This window comes from Dermacentor albipictus, chromosome 9 (genome assembly GCF_038994185.2).
Source record: "Dermacentor albipictus isolate Rhodes 1998 colony chromosome 9, USDA_Dalb.pri_finalv2, whole genome shotgun sequence".
Lineage (NCBI taxonomy): Eukaryota > Metazoa > Arthropoda > Arachnida > Ixodida > Ixodidae > Dermacentor > Dermacentor albipictus.
Window position 1 is genome coordinate 89045033 of NC_091829.1, and position 25739 is coordinate 89070771.

Consider the following 25739-nt stretch of genomic DNA (forward strand, 5'->3'; position numbering starts at 1 on the left):
CGTTTTTTTTAATCCGACCTTCAACATCGCATTTGTGATCTTTACAGTCTTTGTGTAGCAGATATAACGAAGCTTTCGCTGCTACCGAAGCTGTTCATAAAGACTGTTCCAAATTTCTTGATAATCACACCATAACGAAGTATTTGTCAGAAAAATACAATGGTTACCGGAGTGGATGCATGTGTATGAGCGATAACACGTAGGATTGTGCGTCTATTATTCGGCTGCAATATCAGTAGAATTCATATCCCGTACCTTCGCAAAGATGGTTGGACCGAACCGCAGATGCCGAAGGCATGCGAACGCGATGTTCAAACCATAGGCATGCCTCTCTTTTGCCTACGCCAACTGCACTCTAGCACCTCTATAACGAACGTCTCTAGAACAGGATGACTTGTATAACGAAGGAATAACTCTTCCCCTGTTCTTGTGTGCGTTTTGCGCTGCGGGAACATTACTATGTAGTGTCCGATATAACGAAGGATTCCGGAGGACTCAAGCACTCCGATTTAAAGGCGTTCAACTGCATTACAGTTCTCTGACACCACTGGCACGTATAGGTGACGTCCCACGTAGCGCGAGCTGCTGCAGTTGTGTGCGCTGTAGCTTCCTTTCAGCCACTAGAATGAATTATTTTCTTCCTTGCGTGACGAGTGGGAGCTATAAGTTTGTCCCATGCTCAACTCGTGGCGGCTAATGGTTTAGGAACTGTGTTAAATTGCAACGACGCATTGGGGGTTGCAGTTGCAGCCGGTGCTCATTGCCCAGTCATTTCCTCGTAGTATAATGTGACGAAGCCGCTGCGAGACATTGAACCGCCTTCTGGTTCGGTCCAGGTTGTACCATGTTTCCGGGGCAGAAGATACACCGACGATTACGGTACTCTCTAATGTAAAGTATATGCGTGTTTGCACTTCGTAGTATATTCGGTGGCGCGGACAATCTGTCTCGTGCGAGAGAAATTACAAACGGAGCGAAGTGTAGCGCCACTGCCTCGCAAATCGGAATATTGCGAGAGGCAGCGGGTGGGTGGCGCTTAGGCGCAATTCACAGCAGCCGCCGCATACGGACCTCCGGTCAAGCAGCGCATTGTTTCCATATATGGTATCGGTGTACGCGGTTTCCGCACGCGATTGGTAAACAGACGACAGCGCGCTATTTTAGAGCGATATCGTAGCGGTCATCGCTGCCGAGCCCATCTTGATCGGCAGTACGCCTTTTTTCTCACGATTTCGTGATACTATCCTCCTCCGCTTTCTGCCACATGGTTTCGTTGCACTCTCCTCTTCGCTCACTGTCCGCTATCCCCGCCTTTCTTTCACACCCTGCTGCCCTTCGCGTTCGCTCTTTTATTTTTCGCTGTGCTCGTTTGCTTGGTAACGCCGATGCTCAACGCAGGAACGGGCGCCAAAGAGCACTGCACTAAAGGTATGGACAGTGAAGCAAGGGTCATTCAGTTGGCGCGCATTCATAGTGTCACCTGAATGCAGCCACCCAACTCCTTCTGCTATACAGCCAGGTCCATAATTGCCACCTGATGAGCTAGAGCAACCACTCTCGGAAGATGGGTTCAGAGAACGCAGGCATATTATTTGTTTCAATTCTCTCTAATAACACATAAACAGCACTGCTTCTGAAGGAAACTCATTGTTATAGCAACTGCGTTTTGAGCAGCAGCATATTTTCATATTCAAATGGACTGCGTTCGCTTCCATTATTTCTATAAGCACTCATATTTCGCATAAGTAGCTGGTGCTCCATTCGCCAGTTAGAGCTTTGTGGTGCAAGAGCTTGCAGTGGTTTAGGAATTTTTTTTCGAGCTTGGAAGTTCTTGCCATTCTGCTACGTTTCCGAACAAGTAGAGGTAGTGAACATGTGGGGCTGGTCTCGCTTTGCTGGCTCATAGGCACTTGAGGAGATTGAGAAGCTTCCGGTTCACGTAAACATTGAGCTCGTGCTCAAGAAGTATCATCGCTTAAAGGGCTCAGTCCTTCCAGCTCCAAGATAGGGTCATCCTGGTTGGCGAGATGGTCTGTTACATAAGTGGTGGCAAAATAATATACCATTGCCACGTATAAAGCATACACCTAATACACGAGATAATTTTCCACGTACAGCCTGTAAAACTGAGTGTTGACACCGAGAGCGAATGGGGTGTTCTCACATCGGCACAATTTTTTCACTTCTTTTGCCATTACGTACCTAAATTATCAAATGTGTCCTGAACCTCTTTTAATTTCACGAAGCGCCGGCTGGTGCCCGAACGTGGCCACCTCTTGCCGTTATAATGACCTACCAGTAATATAGCAAACCTATGCAAGCTGAGGAGCAGCAACTCGCATCAAATAATGTACTTATGGTGCGCTTTCACAAAATCGATAGCTGAAAGAATAAGCGCTTGTCTCTTAGTGATATTTAAATCTGCCTTGACTCGGCACCACCATAAAAGCACTTCAGATAATAGACTATACGTAACGTTCTTCAGATTTAGGAATTCTACTAATTAGTTAACATGTCGAACATGCTGGCTGCGTCGAATTTAAAACATTCTTTCTGTATCTCACGCAGTCCCGTTATTACCTAAAAAAAGCATGTTTCTACACAACCAGTAATTCTTTTTAAGCCCTACGTAGAGGACATTTGAAACAATATGCAGTTCGCGTGTCAAGACAACACGCCTATTATTTTGGCATCACCTTCAGGGATAGCCACTGGTTGCATGGATGACAACAGTGCAGCAACACCTGCCGTGGCAACGCTCGTAGCGACGTTGTGTCGCGCACCGCCGCTATCAAAAGGGTTGTCAATTCATATTCACATATGCGATACCATAGTGCCGACTGACTGCAGCTCTTCTGTGAGGACGGAATCTGCTACTTTGCCGCACCCCTGAAAAGGAAGAAAGTCAAGGAGATGCATATTGGTGTACAACGCCGATGAAAGTCTAACACAGTCTTTAAAGAATGAGTTCAAGAACGCTACGCTACAGTTATCCTCTTTGAAATACTATCGAAGCAAAAGCTTGGCCTAGTGCTCCTTTGTACTCGACGCCGTGTGTCCTACATACGCATGTTTCATTAAATACAAATCACCCTAATAATGAACTTTTTCTCCTCCAAGCCATATGTTATCCTTCCTTGTTCATCGTATAAAATTTGGGTATACCTGACTGCAAGAGAAACGCATACTTGAAAGCCTTGCTTCCGAAAAGAAGCCAAGAATCGCCTTCCAACCTCCACCATCGCAATCACGGATCATCGCGTGTTCAAGTCAGCTCTCTGTGACCATGTGCGGCCCCATTAGCTCCCTCTTTTATATTACTGCCACTTCTCTCTTCATTACCTGTACGACCCTGAGTAAATGAAATGAAATATATAGTGTTCCCGTGTAGGAGCGAGAAAAGCAGTCGACCTTCTGACTTTTCTTTTTCCTTCGCAATAAGCGTTCCGCAACCTTGGTCGTGATGGGTCGAGACAACAGAGCCAGCATTCCAGTGCGGCCGCGCCAGCCAGAGACGGGCGACACTGCAAGCGTGACGGAACTCTCGGTGCTTTTGTTTTGAGAGCCATTTGGGCTGAAGGCACGCGGCCGTCACGGATCATACGACGACGCCCAGCGGTGCCATAGCTCTTTGACGTTTTTTTTTCTTCTTTTTGCTAAAAAGCGGCAGAAGAGAAGGAATACAACTCACTGGTTCGGATCAGCTCCTTTGTGTCACGCCAAAGTAAATTTTAGCGGTGCACAAACATACATAGTTTGCGGAAACTTTCACTCACCAAGTGTCGCAAAAATTAGTGTCCTGGAGGGCCCTAACGGTTTTCCTTCATACGCAACAAACAAAAATTAACACCGGTAAAGGTGCTTGGAGACGGCCATATTAGCAATGGTTCACGTCTTTTACCTTTTCCGCACGCATCTGTAATGGAATGCTGTCCTTTTGTAGGCAGTGCATTGTTTCGCAAATTTATATACCAGTCTTCACGGGAAACAAAGAGAGTATCCACCGTGGACGACCAACATTCGCATCTGTGATGAAATGCTTTGCTTTTCTGATGAGTACGGGAAACAAAGAGCGTATCCACCGTGGACGACCCACATTCGCATCTGTAATGAAATGCTTTGCTTTTATGATGAGTACATCGTTTCCTAAATTTATACACAGTTCTTCACGTGCAACCATGGCACAACGAAGCGGAATGGAGCCGGAGTCATAATGAAAACTGCACTCTTCCTACGCAAAAACACCTGCGATGGTGCGCTGGCCTCCTTACGTATGTTCTTTTTATTATTCAAAGGGTACTTAGCATGGGTTAAGGGTGATCGAATAAAACAAAGGTAACATATCAGCAGATCCTTCCTTTACTCCGAAAGGTTCTGTTTTTGTTTTTGCTTGTCAAAATTCCAGTCATTTTACTTTTTTGAAGAATGCCATTCCTCGTCAACTTCGTAGCTAGATAAAGAACGCATGTGTGGCGTCCTTGTGGTTTTGATGCTAAACGCATTAAACGAAAGCTTTCCTGAAACGCGTGGCCACAGCGAGAACGCCGCCATGTTTGTGCGGCTCAATTTTGTAATGCTAAAATTAATGCAAATAACATTCAATAACAATCATTTACAATCAGCACTCACGAGTTCAAAACGTGTAAAAAATGACCTCCATGTGTGGGAATGATCGGAGGGTCATTTATAAAAATTTCACGTGATACTTACAATTGATTCATTGAACCAATAATTGATTAACGCTTTTATTAGAGATGATGGCCAGCGACCTGAGATATGAGTAAACGATAAGGTAAAGGGAAGGATGTCGGCCTGCTTAACCAAGGAGAGCACAGCATTAATTCTTTTGGCGTGGTCTCCTTGCGTTTCGTCACAGTCGACGTATACGGCACAATACTTAAAGGTTGGGTGTGTTTGTCGCTGACTCCGGCGGTGGCAGCACAGCACCAGATCTAATGTTTCATGTCGAAGTTGATTACAAGGCTGTGGGGCCATTCCACTTATGTTCCTGCCGACTTTCTCGGATCATCCGGTGGAATGGAAGCTTTATCTCTTGCATTGGCAAAGGTATGAGATTTTTAGCAGCGTCCGCGCGATATTCATTTAAGCTGACGTTCATTGATGCTCCCGTTTGACCGCTATATTGTTTCTTATGGAAGCAACATTCAATCATATCAATTACACCGGAACTATAGCGCAAGTAAAGCTAGATTTACCTTCGCGTGTATGACTTCTTACGGTGGTTTTAATTTTCATGTCACTTTGAAAGTGCCTGCAGGTTTTGCACCTGGAGCGATAGCATGCTTTTATTAGGGGGAATGGTCTTGAATGACTTTTCCGTGCAATAGCATTGTTGTGCGTTATTACCGCGCACTGAAGCACGCAAGCTGGCGAGCATGGAAGAATGCGCCAGAAAGACGGTTAAGACGACGATCAGAGTAGTGCTCGTGTTGTTGTTCTGCCGTCTAGCCTGTAGACGTCTCTCACTGAATAAATTTTGCAAATGCAGTTTCCTATCCCTTTTAGACAGTCATCCCCATGGCAACATATGTCTCAAGTTTATGTTATGGCAATTGGCCACCCTTGGTACTACCGGGAGCACTTTTCTAAGACGTCCTTTACTTCATAATATTTGGTGGTATCTGCGTAGGAGTAGGAGGACATTAGAATATTTTGTTATAAGGTTTGATGGACTATCAGATTCTGGTGTAGGTTATTTGTTATCTAATTCTGACTGCCTCGCCAATCTTCACACGACGTCATGGGCTCTGTGGAGAAGAAATTGTGGATAGTTTCTTTCTCCTAGCGTACCTTTAACGTCATTTAGGTGGCGGATATAATGGTTGTCTTTCTGGTAGAATCTTTAAATTTTTCCTTGTCCGACAAAAATTTCTTGTTTCTAGAGTCGCAGGTTATTACTGTTCTGTCTAAACATTGCTAGCTATCAGTAGGATTCCGGTAAAATGTCGCCTGTGTTCTGACTGCGCCCATCTAAGGCCAAATCAAAACAATCACAGCGTCTCAAGAAAGTAGCTTTCGCACGACTAGATCATAACATCAAGGACTTCTCAGCGGTGTTCAATTGGTCATTGATGCTTTCGCCTTCACAACTCATAAATCCTTAGGTGTCCTCAGGTATTTCTTCAATATTCCCTGACTGAAGCACGCCTTCTTCTTGAATTGATAGCGCGCAGTTACTTACATCATCATTAAAGATGAAAATTTTCGATTTCTAAGAGCTAATTGCAAGGCCTGAATGACGCGTTGCATTGAACCCCATATTCGTAAATCTCTGTAAATTTCTTGCAATGTTCGCGAGTAGCATTATGCCATTCGCCAACACCAGTTCAGGGATTTCCTTTTGCACTGTTGGCGCGTTACCGATGCAAGATAAATCGACACCTAATTCAATGTTTTCCAGCAGTCTTTCTATGCCCTTAACGTTACGCGTCAATAACAATGGAGAGAGAAGTCATTCTTCATCAGCCCTCGGTAAATTTCCATTCCTTCTTTCCTTTTCCAGATTTTCCATACCAGTTAGAATGTTTTTCTTTATATCTCCCTCAACAGCGCCATGAAATGGTCTTCTTCGGCCTCGGGCTTGAGAATATGTCATACAAATTCCCTGTCTACGTTGTCATAAAATTCCTGCATATGTCGAAGTGCTCTCCATAAGGGTGCTAACGGAGCTATTGATATATCTGTACATTGAAATAAATGTTATAATGCACATTTCTTTGTTTCTTTAACTTGGGACATTAACATATTAGGGTTTCTTACGACTACACCCTTCCCCCCTACAAAATGTCTTATAGTCGCTGTGTTCTTCAGTTTTCCGTAGGCCCTAAACCAAATTGCATGATGAAGGAGGCAACGGAAAACCAATGTGGTGGTCTTTACTGCAGAATAATGCTGCAGCGGCAATAAATGAGTTAACAGCCACAGGAATCATGGAAGTCTCCTGTCTTGTTTTTTCCTTGGTAAACAAGTGACGTGACACGTGTTTCTCACTTCAGGTAATGAAAAGAAAGTGTTAAAACGCAATATATATATAGTGCGAAATAATATTATTTTAATGTTATTACGGTAGTAGAGGAAGTAGAAGGAATGTCGAATTTGTTGAAATGGCTGGACCGCATCCGGCTTCACAGCGGATGCCATCATCTCCAACCATGAGGACGCAGCACAATTACAGATTCCGTGCCAACAGTTATGTAAAGGGTTTGAGGTAACAGTAGTATTGTAAGGGGTGCCTCAGTTCTGTCATCACTAGAATTGTCGGCAACACTAATATTTAGGTGGGTTTCTGTTAGTCCATAGTGAAATCACGGTAGCGCCACAGTAAATCAGGTAGAAAATAACATGAATATTAACAACATTATTTCAAAGCAAGGCTTAGAAGGATACTTCACATCAGCAGAAAAAGCAAATGGAACGAAAAAGAAACACGGGATAAAATATTCATTGTCAACAGTGCAGTCGACAATAGTTAACAATAGAAGATCCCATCGCTCAACCGGGACATTGCATGTTTCCAGGAATTTCCTCTATGTGCACGAATGGTGGCCGCTTGCGGTATGTAGTAGTAACTTTTCATCCGTGTATATTGCGCTACCCTCAATTCGCCATTGAAATGGCCGGACACGAAGAGCAGACGATAAGAAAGAAATCGAATCCAGCGATACGAGCATTTACATTACACGCCCTTAGTACTCGTTGCCCGGTAGCTAATATACGTGCTTGTCTCTATCATTTCAGTAAGGCGGTGATCCTTGGCTAGTGAAGGAAGCCCGGTTGAAGTAAGCGCTAAGATGACCGCAACACGGAGAATACAGGACACAGAACATCGTCAGGTGCCCTCTTCTTTCTGCTGCCATCGTTTCTACTGCAGATTTCAAATGCGAGCATTTCGCTTGTCCCCTCTGCACAGCACACAACCTATGAAACGCTGTGAAATAAGTCAATGTGCGCCAGCTGCAAAATTAAAATTAATTTATGAAGTGTTGCGTGCCGATACCACTTTGTGATTTTGAGGCACGTCGTAGTGGAGGACATTAGAAATGTTGACCTCCTGGTGTTCTTTAACGTGCACCTAAATCTAAGTACATGCGTGTTTTCGTCCCCATCGATATGCGGCTGCCGTGGCCGGAATTTGATCCCACGACCTTGTGCTCAGCAGCCCAACACCATAGTAACTGAGCAGCCACGGCGGGTGCACGTGCTGCGAGCACTCAGCCGCAGATATAGACCGGCGTAACGTGGGTGCAGTTACGCTTTGATTGCACAAAGCGCACTCCGTTTAGCTCCACCACGCAATCAGTGTGACGGGCGGTATTTGGCTTGCTTTGGCTTTGCCAGCACCGGAACGCATGTTTCATTTGGCGCCAGAGCTGCTGCACCACAGTTCATCGCGCTCTAGCTTGGCTGGCCGGCCTATAGTTCGGCTGCAACGAAGAGATTGCGCTGAGTTAGCGCTTTTGCAAACAAAGAAATATAAAAACGCTGGGTTGCAGCGTTTGTGAGCGCATGCGCTGAGGCAGCTGCTCATCGCCGCGCCGATGCGAGCCACGTGAAACACGCCGAACTGTACAATGGACCAAAGTTTCGGTGATCCTGGCGTCGTTGGCGTGACCTATCCGACCACACCGGCCGCTGCCTTGCACGTTGGAAGCGCAGGCAAGTCTCCAGCGCTTGAAGGCACAGCCGTTCGGCCGGCGCTGCTTGCATGTAATGCTCAGTGAAGAACACGTAATGGAACAACGTAGTTCTTGCAGGGCCCAAGACACGGAATGTCAAGTTGGGCTTGTCACGTCGTGTACTGGCGTGGTGTGAAGAATCTTTTCAGAGAGCTGGTGCACACGTAAGGACGCACCAGTTTTTCTACCTTCCGTCTCTTCGCTTTGGCGTTGTGATACCCCAACCATGAATTGCTACGTTCATTATGCCTCCTTTGATGTGTTGTGTTCGGTTGTCACAGTGAAAATGCTTTGCTGTGCCTATACTGACATTTTGTTTGTTCCCAGAGGAAGGAAGACGGCCCCAGGAATTAGATGAGGGAGTTTCTCGCCACAATTGCCACATAGCAAGCCGTTGCATGGTGAGTAGGGCTCTGCCCATGCTAGCTCCTTTTTTTACGGGAGATATTTCACTCCCCTCGAATGTCTTCTGTTTCTCTTGGTTAAACATACTCGCGTGCGATTTACAGGGCCCTGTCCTCAATGACGCATCCGAATAGCTCTGCATAAGTGCAGCAGCCCATTGCGCGGCTGCACTGCTCGTGCCACAACCTAGAGACCGACTGTCAGAATTACCGTTAACATAATTTTTTTATTTGTTGTTCCTTTTGTCTGTTAACATATACACTTTCAGGCCTGGTGAAGTAATATGTTCAAAGCAAAAAACGCTATTGAAGCTTTTTTTTATTATTTGGTCCGACTTGTGGGACCTTTGCTTATTTGCGATGTTTATTCTGTTGCAGAAAACTTCACAATGTCTGGGATGCCGTTAAATTAGAGAATACTTTATCATCTCCAAAGAACAATTTATTTCCGTGTCATTGATGTTTTCAACTGCCTAGCACTTTTGATAAAAATCATCGCAGCAAAGTTTCCGATAAACTGAACGCTACTGATTTTCATACACGTGCTTTCGTACTGTGATACAAGTATCTTTTAATACGAATATATATCTTCTAATGAAATGTGGACGCATTGAAGGCAGTCTATGAGATGACATCATCAAGCGAGCACTTTGTTATCCTATACCATCTGTAAGCGTTGTTCAGTGCATATAGTACATCGAATGCACGCAGGTCACTGCATTGAACTCAGTGCCTTCCGCTGCCGCCATGACCAATCGTATTGCAGCAGACGACGAAATGTTGACATCATCACACAATCTAGCTCTGCGACCGCATTCTCAGCCATCTTCATTGCAGTGGCGATTTGTGCAGTATTTTGCTGCTGAACGAGAATACATGCCAGTCTGCCAAACATATGGAAAAAAGGGCAAGCTGAAGGATCGTATGCACTATGAGCAAAAATTGTAATGCGAATAGCGGATCACGTGCTCGAAGCGTAAATGAAAGTACATGGTGCGCCTTCGCCCTGTCATAAAACACGTTCATCCTACTGCGGCACACTCTTAAATGAAATTACACCCATTGTGCCGTATCTTGCAACACAACAGTAATCGTCATATGTGTTATCCGCATTTCCTTTCTTTAACACTGCATGCCTGGTACTTCGAAGTAACGATCACCGTGGGCATTGTCAGCATGACAGCATTCTTGACAAGAAAGTAGACAGCGCAGCGTTTTCAAGAAAACAGCGAGACGGATGACGATTATTGTTGTGTGGCAAATATGCAGCCCAAAGGGTGTGCACTTGTCTACACTTTTAAAACAGTCATGCCCTTTAGAGTGCATCTGTCACATAACAATAATCATTATCTTCCCTGCTGGCGTTTTCTTTCTTGAAAATTCGGCGCTCGCTACTTTCCTGTCCAGAATGGTCTGTCACACTGATAACGCTAGCTGCCTCGCAGCGTTAAAGGAAGGAAACGCGGGCAACACAAATGACGATTATTGTTGCGGGACAAGATAGGCGCCAAAGGGTGTACTTTTTTAAAGAGTGTAAGAGTGTCGTTTTCCTCGCCTTTTATTTCAATGCGACCAAACAAAAATCGAAGAAATAAGAACTCTTGCAGTAGGGCATGTGATTTCGCAGCTGACGGGCGAACCGATCCAACGGGCTGTTATCTGTTGATGGCCGACCAACGGTGCGCACTGTCAGTTATGATTGCGGCACGCGCTCCCTAATTCGTACGTCAGTTTTTGCTGATAACGCCCTTTGTGGAATTTCACTGCAAACGACTGCGACCGCACAAATCTTTCATCGGAGAAGCGCAAATGCACCTCGCTTGCGCAGATCAACAGAAAGGAATTGCAAAACCTTGAATAGCGTTGAACAACCTTGAACTTCATTGCATGCGGGCGTAGCTGTTTGACATCATGAGCGTTTAACAACCTAACTCGATAACGAGACAATTCATATAGTCAGCATGAGTGACAGCTGGCAGTAGCCTAAATTCAACTTCAGCTTCGGTTGATGTGGATCAATGCCGTCGCAGATGACAGTTTTCTCTCTAAACAGATCCAGCGTTTGTCGCACAAGTGCATCGAAGTATTTGGGACGTAGTCCTGGGTAATTCTCCTTCAACAAACAAGCACAATGGAAGTTAATGAAAAAGTTCGTACGTAAATTCTGCCGAATGCTCGCAAACAACTGCTGGAGCCACGACGATTGTTTTCCACAGTGGCAGACGCTCGACCACTATACTGACATCATGTAGAAAGCATTTGCACCTTGAAGCATACAGCAATGAACAAGCCTGTTTTGTAAATGCATCATGATTTGCGAATGTGCTCGCCGTACTCGTATTTCGCCATTCATAACAACGAAGTGCGATGCTATTGTCACCGGTAAGTGGTGCATGTCAGTATGTCGCAGAAAGTTAAAAATTAGCCGTAAGATTCGGTTACTAAATGTTCGCCCCAAATGATACAAAAAATTACGGAAATGCAAGCAATCAAACTTTTTAATGTGCCATAATGAAACAGGTCCTACAGTACATTGTGCCTCAACAATCAATTACTCAAAGTGACGATCAATTCAAGTATTAAAATTGCTCACGCAATGTTCATTTTTATTCGGAAAGTTTTTTTACTCATAATAGCAAATAAATTTTAGCTAGTGGTTCAATACTATGAATCAATGCTATAATCTTTATTAGAAAGGCTGGCACTTTGGCTTTTCTTCCAGAGCTTACGAAATTGAGATTTTGGAATGAGGGTGAAGATTATGAGCAAAGGCGAAGATTCTGAGTCAGCTCCCTGCATGGGCCTCACAATCTGAGCAGCAAGCCAGACTCGTCAGCGAAGGCCAGAAGCGATTTGTACACGACACGGTGATCGAGTTGATCCGCTTGTCGGATCCAGGCCTCGTAATTTGGAATCGTCGTCCTGGGGCGGCGTGGTGTGCGGCAGCCGGAGCAGTTATGGTTGAACTGCATCGTTGTAACCTCATCATCGTTTTGGGTTCCTCTTCTTTCTTTGGGAATATAGGACTTCCTGTGGTCAATGACATCAGTATTCAAGGAACGCCTGTGAATAACTGCCTGTGCGGCTATTAGTAATATCGGTGGCAGCACACAATCTTGAATGGGTACTCGTCCACAAATAGCAGCCTTGCGTTCTTGAACAAGGTTCCACATTGCTCGGCGATGGTCATGCGTCTGTACTTGCTTAGGGTGGGAAGGGGAGGGGGGCTCGAATACGGATTATATGGCTTTAATGCACCGCCAGCTCGTGTGCTCTCCGATATCGCTCGATGAGCACGTGTCCTGCTGTTCATGGTATTTACATAAGGAAATATCGACAATCCTTCTGTGCAAGCTTGTACGTGGCGCATTGTTTCTTCATTCAATTAACCAAGCAGTTTATACGCTGTCAGTCTTGCACTTAATGCTGCTTGTAAATCTGTATATATGTAGGTATTATTTGCAGGATTGGGAGATACATCATTCACATATTCCATGCCTCGGCAGATAGCCATTGGCTAGGCTTCAATGACGGAGGTGGTTTGGCTAAGGCAGAGCCGTTCGCTAGTTGATGTGCCAGTTGTGCAGTCCTAATCGCTGGTGGCTTCTACGCAACTCTTCATGGGACAGTGCACATTGCCTTCTATTTTTCGTGCCGTGGCGTAGCATGTCGATGGTTGTGAGACCGAGGAGTCGCCATGCATGTGCTTGATGCTTGCCTATATTCCCTGCGCTTTTTATTCGTGATGCGGTGCGTGTGACTTACGACCGTACAGGGCCTTTGGTCCCATTTTCCTCGGTAGAGCTTTAGGATCTGTAATTCGGCCGTCGTGCCACGGTCCTACAGTGATCAATCAGGGCTCGTACTGGAGCCAAACGCCTGTATCTGTATAGCTCATCCGCGTGAATGTGCTTAGGTATTCATGCAATGATCCTCAGTGCTTCCTGTGAAAAGTTTCTAGAGCTTCCCTCTTCCATACGTTGCACTAGGCCACGTACCCAACTCTAGACAGGAGTAAAGACTCCACCAAAAGTTCTGCGATTCCGGCTCCTGCTCCTTCAGATCTATTTGCAATACGGCGGATCAAACGTAGCATGCAGCGTCATGACTTCCTTAAGTCCTTGAACTATGCACCGCCTGAACCTTAGGGCTGATCATCAGAACATGAATAAAGTTCATCATGCCATACCATGCCGTGAGCGCTGTCGTCCCGTCGTCTGCTCCACATACCTGCGCTCTGACTTCTGCCGTTGGCGGCGCCGTTCGCCAGCGCGCCGCTGGCGCGTTTCGACAGCCGCCCGGTGCCTATAAGCTCCCGCTTAACATCATACGGCCAAAAGCGATCACCCTCCAGTACATTTCCTATTCGCTAAGCTTCATTACATGCTGTACTATGAGACAGAGACACTGTAGCAGTGTCAATGGCAAGACACAGCAGAACAGACTACAGAACTGTCGGTGGAGCCAGCTCTTAATGATATTCGCACTCGTGCTACTTTACACAATCTCCGATCGTGGCCTGCAATCTTTTCATAACTTCATCTTTACGCCTCAGAAAGGGCTGCACATGTGCAAGCATTCATCAAATAATATTTTTGTAACATATGCGCAGAGTATATCTTCACATGGGCCGGTTTTCTTTTTTCATTGAAAAATGCTAGTGTCCTCTTTTTTCTTATTTGGAAAATATTCTTCGCTATCCACTACGTAGCTTGACCTCGCAACAAGGCGCGACATCGTCATGATCCCATTGCTAAACTATTATAATAAACTTGGGCGTATAAAAACCGTCAACTGCAAAGGGACCGCAAAGCTGCTACCTTCAATATTTGTGATGCTCAAATTGTGCGAAAATCCTATGCGAGAGCTAGCATTGACACGAGCAGGTACGACTGGACAAAGTGCCTATACCAAAGCCAAGAAGTGCGATCCACGGCACTTTGGAAAGGCACGTGGAGTTTCCAGATACTAGAAAGCTTGTGTACCCTGATTTATAGGATTACGATACGCTCTACGCCATGAAGTTTCAGTACAATCACATACGTTGGACGTTCCTACTAGGCGGCGGCAGCTGCGCCTTAATTCCGACACTAACAATACCTACGTTTTATTTTTGACACTTCATATAAACATACTTCCCCGATTTCCACATCGCTGCGCATCACACCACAGCGGATCTAGTAGTACAAAATTCAAATATGTTTAATAGGTTCGCTTTCTGTGGTAACTATCAAAAACGAAATCACGGTACTCTTGAGGGCTGTATACATGGGTGCCCGTAAAAACGACTAAGCCTTGCTCATGCTTGAAAGACTTACAGAATACCTGAACCATCCGCCGGCATTGGTGAAAAGAAGCACTCCGGGGATGGCATAAGCTGTCGTTAGCATCTCAGCCGGATTTTGTGCTGGTGCGCAACGTGCGGGGTTCCCTCAGGGAGCGGTAAGTCACCCTTTTTTCGAAGACGCGTGTGACTTGTCGAGCAGGAAACCATCAGATTCGGCGTCAGTGGTGGAAACCTTTACAGCCAGTTCTACCGGGAAAATTGTGAATAGCGTTTTAATATCAAATCAGACCGTGACGTCATCATGAATAGGAACAGCGCGTCGTACATTTTCAATAATGTCACCAGAGTTGCGCAGGTGGACGCCGCTTTTTCTAACGACTGCTGAAATAATGTGGTGTACAAAACCGGAAATATTTTGCAAAAGTGAGCGAGTGGAGTCGACAATTGGTCGCTTAGTAACACATGGCTTGTGTATCTCTGGTAAGCCATAAAGTGCTTGAGGTAATTCGTTGTGGCAAAGCCATCTGTTCGGGCTGAGGCGGGCCCTAACGGAAGGGGTCAGCTCAAAGTGGCAGTTTTCCTGTGGTACTAAACGTCAGGCCAGTATAGGGTGCGGCGTCACTAACCAGTTTCAGCGTCGTCTAGGTGCAGTTGCTGTAATCAAGCAAAACAGTTGCGCTTCCTTTATCAGCCGGAGGAATGACGATGTCTCGATTGCTTCAAAGCTGGTCGATAGCCTCAGGTTCCTCTAGCGACTGCGTAGAGATTGAAGAAGCGTTTCGAAGCCTTGAAAGTACAAAAATAACACGCGTTCCAGTTCAAAAAACGTTCTAGAAAAGTCGTAGGGCTTCGCTTGTCGGTAGGTGGTTTGAAATATTTGGTGTTTACACCAAAAAAGGCCAATCTCAATATATGGCAAGCGTGGCGGTCATGCGTCAAGATTACGGGGAGTCCCTGAAGGTAGACGAGGGGAACAATGAGAATGGCGAGCAAATTGATTCGATAGGAAGACACTGTGATGTCCATGCTAGGCTAAAGAAAACGGAGGTTGTCCAGGATGAGCTTGTGAAGCGGATCGAAGAGCTGAAAAATTAGCTGAATATGTGGTGTGATGCATGGAAGACGGCAGAAAAAGTGAACAGGGCCGTCATTACCAACCAATGGAGGTGATGCTGCTACACTGGTTGTGCCGACAAAGTGCGTGGAATGCGAGAAACGTGAGCCGGGGGCAACCGGAAGGAGTGTTACCTATTTTGAAGGAACCACAAAACCAAAGCGGCAACACAAGGTTCGATGCCCGATGTCAAATCCGTATCACGCAGAAACGGTTGACAAAGGGAAACAAGAACAGGCCTCGTCAATAGGAAAGATTCAAAAGATAATTATCGCCGGTGGCTCAATTCTGTCTACGTGATTAGAGGTAGTTGGGGAGTGTGTAAAAGGCGAGAAACGACTTGCAGTAGCGACCTTTCTAGGGAATACATTGGGCTATGTGATAAAGCTAGCAAGAGAAAATGTTGCGGGTATGCACAGGGACAAACCTCTGTAGTAGTAGCGGGCAGCCTGAATGACGTGCGAAACAGGAAAGCGGCGAGGATAAAACAGGGTTTGGCGAAAAGTGTACACGACCGGAGCGTGATGTACCCTCTGTCGCCGTTTGTGGTGGGCTATGAGCCGGTGCTCCGTGTACTTGACACTAACGTAACAAGGGCGGTTGGGCCACTAATAAAGAGATTTGTAAAGTAGGGTAAGTCAAAAGTTTCTAGGCTGCAGTAGTCAACAGGGAAATGAAAAGGTATGTCGCGTGTCCAACGGGCGGAATGCATTTCGCTCACCGGATTTGACTAGAGGTGTGCAGGCGACTTGCTGTTTGTGCATTCGCTTTCTTCCTTACTTCTATTCAGGTGTGTGGAGGGGGGGGGGGAGGCACACAGGCGCCCAGGACGCCAGTGTAAGTAGTAATAAAGAAAGTGCTCTAAGGGCACTTCAGGCTAGCATCACCGGCAACAGCAGAAAAACTGAAAAAAGAAGGAAAAGAGCTCGACTTGCAAAAGGTTACTCAGCCATGTAAGGCGGCTGAACAAAAGTGGTTAGGGATTGAGGAGAAGCTAAATAGATAATAAACAGGTGTGTATGTCATTACTGAATTGCACTTTAGAGACCAGCAAGAGCAACCAGTGACTGATAATCGCGTTTGGGCACGTTGTAAAGGAACAAATTGGGAAAGAAAGGGAGGGGGAGTCCGATTGTTCATACATGCTGGAGCCGAATGAGAAAGACTAAACTCAAAGTGTCAAGATCATCTTTGGTTATCAGGCGCAGTCAGCCGAAAAGACGTGTCTAGCCTTGACGTACATATGGACGCGTGAAAATTGCCTAGAATAGAATCAGCAGTTAGTGCATAGCCTAAGTGGTGATATTAAGTGTTTCGGGAATGATAGCTGTTGGTTGACATTAATGCTCATGTAGAGGATCTATACGGCAGCACCGACAACAACGTGAATTTTATGCTAGGTTTAAGTAAATAACGTAACCTCGTTATCATGAATACGGGGCCGAAATGTCATGGCCAGATCACGCGAGTAGGCAGATTTAGACAATTCGCCATTGATTACTCTCTAATGATGGGGTTTGTGATCCGTTCGGAGAAATGATCATTGATGAGGAAGGATGTAGCAGCATAGGGAGTAGACAATACTGCATAATTTTGAAGATGGTATATGTTGTTGGGAAAGAGAGCAAACAACGAATAATTTCCAGTGCAAACGCCAACGCTGAACTAACAAATGTGGCTGCAATAGTCGAGGAAATCTTCCCACATGGCCAAGCAATGATTAGGAATATAGTTGATTTTGAAGTCTAATGACGAGAGAAATGAGGACAGAGAAGCAACTTGCTTGCTAGGAAAGAAAATGAAAACCGTAAAGTTAGCGGAACATGGAGCTACGGGAAGCGATGGACTAACGACAGAAAGGATCACGAGAGCATAGGGAGGCAAAATAACGCACAGTTGCCGCAGGATGAAACAAAGTAAATGAGAAATATACTGGAAGAAAAAAACTGTGATTTGAACACTATTTCCAGCAAAAATAATGGTCAAAGTTGAAGTTGGTTGTGAGAAATGAGCTAGAAATAGAATGCTGCACCTTGGATATTTTGGAATCACATTAACCTTCTCGTGAGAGAATCAGGTGCAGTACATTATCTAGACGAGCACGGCAACAAACTGGACTGGGATGGTGAGTTAATTGAATTTGAAAAAGAACAGCCGAATCCTTTCAAGGCCATGGCGAGGTTGTTTGTAAGGAAAGTAAGAGAACGTTCGAGAACCAGATGGGAAAGCAGCCGGTGCTGAGAAATTTAAACTAGAAGAAAGCTGAAAAGAAGATTCGTAAACGCACAGCCACATGTTTAGAGGAGCTTCCCCTTTACGCTAATTAATAAGCTGGTACCGAAAAGTAAGGAAGCTCTGTTGAAAGCGATAGCAAATCAACCTTATATTGTAGGCGAATACCTGACTGTTTGCGACGAAGAAATAATGAAGTTAATCTATAGAGGTAAGGTCGAAACAAAAATCACTCACAAATACTGTTGACAACTACATCGGTAGTGTACAGGTTGGCAACGCAGGCGAGTAAATAAAAGCTGCAAGCATGGGCAAAACAAAATGGCGTATTGGGAGAACTACAGGATGGCTTTAAAATCGGTTGGAATCTGCATGATAACTTACTTGTTCTCCATGGGTGTATTGAAATATCGAGAGTGCAAAGAAGACCATTGCATGTGGCTTTTTTTTTTTCAACGTTACCGGAGAGTATCACAATGTAGACCGCCACGTTCTGTGTTATATTTGGAAGGAGTAGGTGTAGGCCACGACTGTGTGGAGCTTTTAAGGGAGATTTAGCGAGAAAATGCCGTTTACTCTGAATTATAAGAGTTGAGGAGCAAAGAGGAAGTTAATATCACCAAGGGACATAGACACGGGCACCTTCCATCAGCGCTGCTGCTCATGGTGCATATGGTAAGGATGCAAAAGTCGCTAGAAGGAATCACTATTGGTATTAGCCACTGATGCAATCAAGAAGGGAAAATTGTGGAGAAGGAGGTTCCAGATTTATTCTATGCGGATGACATTGTGTTTCTTGCTAACAAACAATATGATATGCAACGTCGGGCTGATATCTGTCGGCGAGAAGGTGAGAATTTAGGATTAACATTTAGCGTCCGAAATTCAGGTTGTGTAATATTAAATGAAAACTGTCAACGGTTAGTGTTAATACAGTGCCGGGAAATACGTCGGGCAAGGGAATACAAGTACGTTAGTGAATCGATAAACTAAGGTTGTAGATCTCGGGAGACACAATCATCCCGAACGCAGCGTCCGCGTCTTCGACCTGAGGCACAGCTTCTCATCGACAGCATCTCATACCTCTAGCTGTCAAGAATAAAGAATGTGAGAAAATTTGCTTAGCACGCTATGTTATTATAATTAGTAATATATTAAAATTATATATTAATATTATTGTTATTTGGAAAATATAAAAACACTAGAAAAAGAGAGAGAGCGAGGGGCGGCCAAGAGACTGCCTCCTGAAAGGGGCACACCAGCTGCCTACTCTTAGAAAGAAGGGACATAAACGCGGAAAAGGCAGAGAAGCAGGAAAGGAGGGAAGAGAAAATAAAGAGGAATATGACAGATTTCAGAGTTACGCAGAACGCACAGAGCACAGGTCAAGCACAGTAGAATAATGCCCAAATACAGGGAATTGTGTTTCAGGGCCGATAGTGAATGTATAAGGACACTAGACTGAAATGTATGAGGTGAAAGGCCAATGAAACAATAAATTTAGTGGCTTTTCGCTACATGAACGCGGGTTACGCGCAAGCGAACTCCACGGCGTCGGTGCACAAACGCGTAGTCCGCGTATGCGGCGACTCCCTTCCCCACTTTCAAGCGCTTTCCTCCTCCCGCACTCACTTCCCTCGCGGTGACAAACGTAATTTTGTCGTTTTGACAGACGGGGCATCTGCGCTTTCTCGTAGAAAATTACGGCGGAGACACTTAAGAACTTTACGGGTGCGAACGAAGAAGAACATGAGTCCCTTTGATTAAATGCTTCTTTTTTTTTCGCGCGTTCTTGTCGCAGAAAAAAAATTATGGGGTATGAAGTGCCTAAACCACTTTCTGACAATGAGGCACGCCGTAGTGGAGGACTCCGGAAATTTCAGCCACCTGGGGTTCTTTAACGGGTACCTAAATTTAAGTACACGGGTGTTTTCACATTTTGCCCCGTCGAAATGCGGCCGCCGTGGCCAGGATTCGATCCCGCGACAGTATTCGATCCCGCGATCCCGCGACAAAGCAGCTGGTGTGCCCCTTTCGGGAGGCAGTCTCTTGCCCGCCCCTCGCTCTCTCTCTTTTCTAGTGTTTTTATATTTTCATAATAATAATAATAATAATAATAATAATAATAATAATAATAATAATAATAATAATAATAATAATAATAACAACATAGCGTGCTAAGCAAATTTTCTCACATTCTTTATTCTTGACAGCTAGAGGTATGAGATGCTGTCGATGAGACGCTGTGCCTCAGGTGGATGACGCGGACGCTGCGTTCGGGATGATTGTGTCTCCAGAGATGTACAACTTGTACTTGTATTCCCTTGGCCGACGTATTTCCCGGCACTGTATTAACACTAACCGTTGACAGTTTTCATTTAATATTACACAACCTGAATTTCGGACGCTAAATGTTAATCCTAAATTCTCACCTTCTCGCCGACAGATATCAGCCCGACGTAGCATATCATATTGTTTGTTAGCAAGAAACACAATGTCATCCGCATAGAATAAATCTGGAACCTCCTTCTCCACAATTTTCCCTTTTTGATTGCATCAATGGCTAATACCAATAGTCATTCATTCTAGCGTCTTTTGCATCCTTACCATATGCACCATGAACAGCAGCGCTAAAGGATGGTGCCCCTGTCTATGTCCCTTGGTGACATTAACTCCCTGTTTGCTCCTTATCTCTTATAATTCACAGCAAACGGCATTTTCTCGCTAAATCTCCCTCAAAAGCTCCACACAGTCGTGGCCTTCACCTACTCCTTCCAAATATAACACAGAACGTGGCGGTCTACATTGTGATACGCTCCGGTAACGTGGAAAAAAAAGCCACATGCAATGGTCTTCTTTGTACATTCGATATTTCAATACACCCATGGAGAACAAGTAAGTTATCATGCAGATTCTAACCAATTTTCAAGCCATCCTGTAGCTCTCCCAATACGCCATTTTGTTTTGCCCATGCTTGCAGTTTTTATTTACTCGCATGCGTTGCCAACCTGTACACTACCGATGTAGTTGTCAACGGTATTTGTGAGTGATTTTTGTTTCGACCTTACCTCTATAGATTAACTTCATTATTTCTTCGTCGCAAACAGTCAGGTATTCACCTACAATATAAGGTTGATTTGCTATCGCTTTCAACAAAGCTTCCTTACTTTTTGGTACCAGCTTATGAATTAGCCTAAAGGGGAAGCTCCTCTAAACATGTGGCTGTGCGTTTACGAATCTTGTTTTCAGCTTTCTTCTAGTTTAAATTTCTCAGAACCGGCTGCTTTCCCGTCATGTTCTCGCACATTCTCTTACTTTCCTTACAAACAACCTTGCCATGGTCATGAAATGATAAGGCTGTTCTTTTTCAAATTAAATTAACTCGGCATCCCAGTCCAGTTTGTTGCCGTGCTCGTCCAGATAATGTACTGCGCCTGATTCTCTCACTAGAAGATTAATGTGATTCCAAAATATCCAAGGTGCAGCATTCTATTTCTAGCTCATTTCTCACAACCAACTTCAACTTTGACCATTATTTTTGCTGGAAACAGTGTTCAAATCACAGTTTTTTTCTTCCAGTATATTTCTCATTTACTTTGTTTCATCCTGAGGCAACTGTGCGTTATTTTGCCTCCCTATGCTCTCGCGATCCTTTCTGTCGTTGGTCGATCGCTTCCCGTACTTCCATGTTCCGCTAACTTTACGGTTCTCATTTTCTTTTCTAGCAAGCAAATTGCTTCTCGGTCCTCATTTCTCTCGTCATTAGACTTCAAAATTAACTATATTTCTACTCATTGCTTGGCCATGTGGCAAGATTTCCTCGACTATTGCAGCCACATTTGTTAGTTCAGCGTTGGCGATTGCACTGGAAATTCTTCGTTCTTTGCTCTCATTCCCAACAACATATACCATCTTCAAAATTATGCAGTATTGTCTACTCCCTATGCTGCTACATCCTTCCTCATCAATGATAATTTCTCCGAACAGATCACAAACTCCATCATTAGAGAGTAATCAATGGCGAATTGTCTAAATCTGCCTACTCGCGTGATCTGGCCATCACATTTCGGCCCCGTATTCATGATAACGAGGTTACGTTATTCACATAAACCTAGCATGAAATTCACGTTGTTGTCGGTGCTGCCGTCTAGATCCTGTATGTGAGCATTGATGTCAACCAACAGGATATCTCCGCTATCTTTCACGAAACACTTAATATCACCACTTAGGCTATGCACCAACTGCTGATTTTATTCTAGACAATTTTTACGCGTCCATAAATACGTCACGGCTAGACATGTGTTTTCGGCTGACTGCGCCTGATAACCAACGATGATCCTGACACTGAGTTTAGTCTTTCTCATTTGGCTCCAGCATGTATGTACATTCAAACTCCCCCTCCCTTTCTTTCCCAATTTGTTCTTTTACAACGTGGACGAACGCGATAGTCAATCACTGGTTGCTCTTGCTGGTCTTTAACGTGCGCTTCCGTAATCACATACACACATATTTAGTCTCCTCAATCTCTAACCACTTTTGTTCAGCCGCCTTACATGGCTGAGTAACCTTTTGCAAGTCGAGCTCTTTTCCTTCTTTTTTTCTCGTTTTTCTGTGGTTGCCGGAGATGCTAGCCTGAAGCGCCCTTATGGCGCCTTCTTTATTAGTATTTACACTGGCGTCCTGGGCGTCCGTGTGCCCTCCCTCTCCCCCCCACCCCCTGAATAAAACTACGGAAGAAAGCAAATTCACAACCAGAAAGTCGCCTGCACACTTATAGTCAAAGCCGGTGAGTGAAATGCATTGCGTCTGTTTGAAACCTGGCATACATTTTCACTTCCCTGTTGACTACTACAACCTAGAAACCTCTCACTTACCTCACTTTCCAAATCTCTGTATTAGTGGCCGAACCACCCTTGTTACGTTAGTAACACGTACACGGAAGTCCGGCTCATAGCCCACCACAAACGGCGACAGAGGGTACATCACGCTCAGGTAGTCTACACCTTTCGCCAAACCCTGTTTTATCCTCGCCGCTTTCCTGTTTCGTACGTCATTCAGGCCGCCCACTACTACTACAAAGGTTTGTCCCTGTGCATTCCCGCAACATTTTCTCTAGCTAGCTTTATCACATAGCCCAATGTATTGCCTAGAAAGGTCGCTACTGCAAGTCGTTTCTCGCCTTTTACACACTCCCCAACTACCTCTAATCACGTAGACAGAATTGAGCCACCGGCGATAATTACCTTTTGAATCTTTCCTATTGACGAGGCCTGTTCTTGTTTCCCTTTGTCAACCGTTTCTGCGTGATACGGATTTGACATCGGGCATCGACCCTTGTGTTGCCGCTTTCGTTTTGTGATTCCTTCAAAATAGGTAACACTCCTTCCGGTTGCCCCCGGCTCACGTTTGTCGCATTCCACGCACTTTGTCGGCACAACCAGTGTAGCAGCATCACCTCCATTGGTTGGTAATGACGGCCCTGTTCACTTTTTCTGCCGTCTTCCGTGCATCACACCACATATTCAGCTCATTTTTCAGCTCTTCGATCCGCTTCACAAGCTCATCGTGGACAACCTCCGTTTTCTTTAGCCTAGCATGGACATCACAGTATCTGCCTAATGAATCAATTTGCTCGCCATTCTCATTGTTCCACTCGTCTACCTTCAGGGATTCCCCACAAACTTGACGCATGACCGCCATGCTTTCCATATACTGAGTTTTACCTTTTCTGGTGCAAACACCAAATATTTCAAACCACCTACCGACAAGCGAAGCCCTACGACTTTTCTAGAACGTTTTTTGAACTGGAACGCGTGTTATTTTTGTACTTTCATGGCTTCGAAACGCTTCTTCAATCTCTACGCAGTCGCTAGAGGAACCTGAGGCTATCGACCAGCTTCGAAGCAATCCAGACATCGTCATTCTTCCGGCTGATAAAGGAAGCGCAACCATTTTGCTTGATTACGGCAACTGCACCAAGACGACGCGGATACTGGTTAGTGATGCCGTCACCTATACTGGACTGAAGTTTGGTACCACAGGAAAACTGCAACTTTGAGGGGACCCGTTAAGTCCCGCCTCAGCCCGAACAGACGGCTTTGCCACAATGAATCAGCTCCCGCACTTTATGGCCTACCATAGATACACAAGCCAGGTGTTACTATGCGACCCATTGTCGACTCCACTCGCTAACATCTGCAAAATAATTCCGCTTTCGTACACCAGATTATTTCAACAGTCAGAAAAAGCGGCGTCCACGTGCGCAACTCTGGCGACTTATTCAAAATGTACGACGCGTTGTTTCTATCCATTATGACGTCATAGTCTGATTCGAAGTTAATTGCCTATTCACAATTTTTCTCGTGGAACAGGCTGTAAAGGTTTCTGCCAATGACACCAAATCTGACGGTTCCCTGCCCGACAGGTCGCAAGCTTCTTCGAGAAAAAGGGTGACTTAACGCTCCGTTAGGGGCCCCCGCGCGTTGGAAAGGGGTACAAAATCCGGCTGAGGTGTTCACGACAGCTTGTGCCATCTCCGGCGTGTTTCTTTTCACCAATACCGGCGGCTGGTTCGTGTATCATGTAAGTCTTTCGATCATGAGCAAGGCTTAGTCGTTTTCATGGGCACCTATATATACGACCCTCTAGAGTACCATGATTTCTCCTTTGCTAGTTACCACAGTAAGCGAATTTATTAAACATATGTGAATTTTCGAAGGGCTATCTCGCTCTGCTGCTAGATGCGCTGTGGTGTGATGCGCAGCGATGTGGAAATCGGAGAAATATGTTAAAATAAAGTGTCCATAATGAAAAGTAGTTATTTTTAGACTCGGAATTAAGGCGTAGCTGCCGCCACCCAGTAGGAACATCCCCACTATCTGATTACACTGAAACTCCATTGCTTAGAGCGTATCGTAATCTTATAAATCAAGGTACGCAAGCTTTCTGGTATGTCGAAACTCCACGTGCCTTTTCGGTGTACCGCTGATCCCTCCCCTTGGCTTTGGTATAGGAACCTTGTCCAGTCGTAGCTGCTCGTGTAAATGCTAGCTCTCGTATATGATGTTTCACAAAATTTCAGCATCACAAATATTGACTGTAGCAACGTGGCGGCCGCTTTGCAGTTGACGGTTTTTATACGCCCAGCATTATTTTAACAGTTTAGTGATAAGGTTATGAGGATGTTGCACCTTGATGCGCGATAAAGCTAGGTAGTGGATAGCGAAGAATACATTCCAAATAAAAAAAGAGGAGAGTAGCATTTTTCAATGGTAAAGAACAATTCCATATAAAGATATGCGCTGCGGATATTTTACAGAAATATACTTTGATGAACGTTTGCCCATGTACATCACTTTCAGAGAAATAAAGATCCAGTTATGTAAAGATTCCAGACCATGAATAGAGCTTGTGTAACGTTGCACGAGCGCGAATATCTTTAAGGGAGGGCTCCATCGACACTCCACGGTCTGGCTTTCCTGGCTCTCGCCAACGGCATTGCTACAGTGTCTCTGTAGCGCACTTTGGAAACAAGGTTGGTCTCATGTGACAGCATGTATTGAAGCTTACCGAATAGTAAATGTAGTCTCGGCTGTCCACCGTCTGGCTTTGCTGGCTCTCGCCAACGGCATTGCTACAGTGTCTCTGTAGTGCACTTTGAAAACAAGGTTGGTCTCATGCGACAGCATGTATTGAAGCTTACCGAATAGGAAATGTAGTCTCGGATGATCGCTTTGGGCCGTATGACCTTCAGAGGGAGCTTATAGGCACCGGGCGGCCGTCGAAACGCGCCAACAGCGCGCTGGCGAACGGCAGAAGTCGGACCACAGATATGTGAAGCAGACGACGCGACGACAGCGTTCACTGCATGGTATGGTATGATGAAATTTATTCACGTCCTGAAGATGAAGCCTAAGGTTGACGCAGACGGCTCTTATGTCGGGACAGTAAGGTTTAACGTTAGCGCCCTATCCTGGGCCCTCTGGACGGCCTGTACTGAAGGACTG

At 45.1% G+C, this 25739-nt stretch overlaps 1 long non-coding RNA gene across 4 annotated transcripts in view; it reads left to right on the plus strand.

Annotated features, from left to right (window-relative positions):
* Positions 1 to 8328: 8328 nt before the first annotated feature.
* Positions 8329 to 25739, plus strand: part of LOC135908950 (uncharacterized) — a 31449-nt gene continuing 14038 nt past the window's right edge. For 3 of the 4 annotated variants that reach the window (XR_010566511.1, XR_010566513.1, XR_010566514.1), the window contains exons 1-3: positions 8329 to 8676; positions 8775 to 8860; positions 9024 to 9097. This is a non-coding gene — a long non-coding RNA (uncharacterized lncRNA). Of the gene's footprint in view, positions 8677 to 8774; positions 8861 to 9023; positions 9098 to 9478; positions 9638 to 25739 lie in introns of those variants that run through there. The other variant, XR_010566512.1, reaches the window with a different exon arrangement.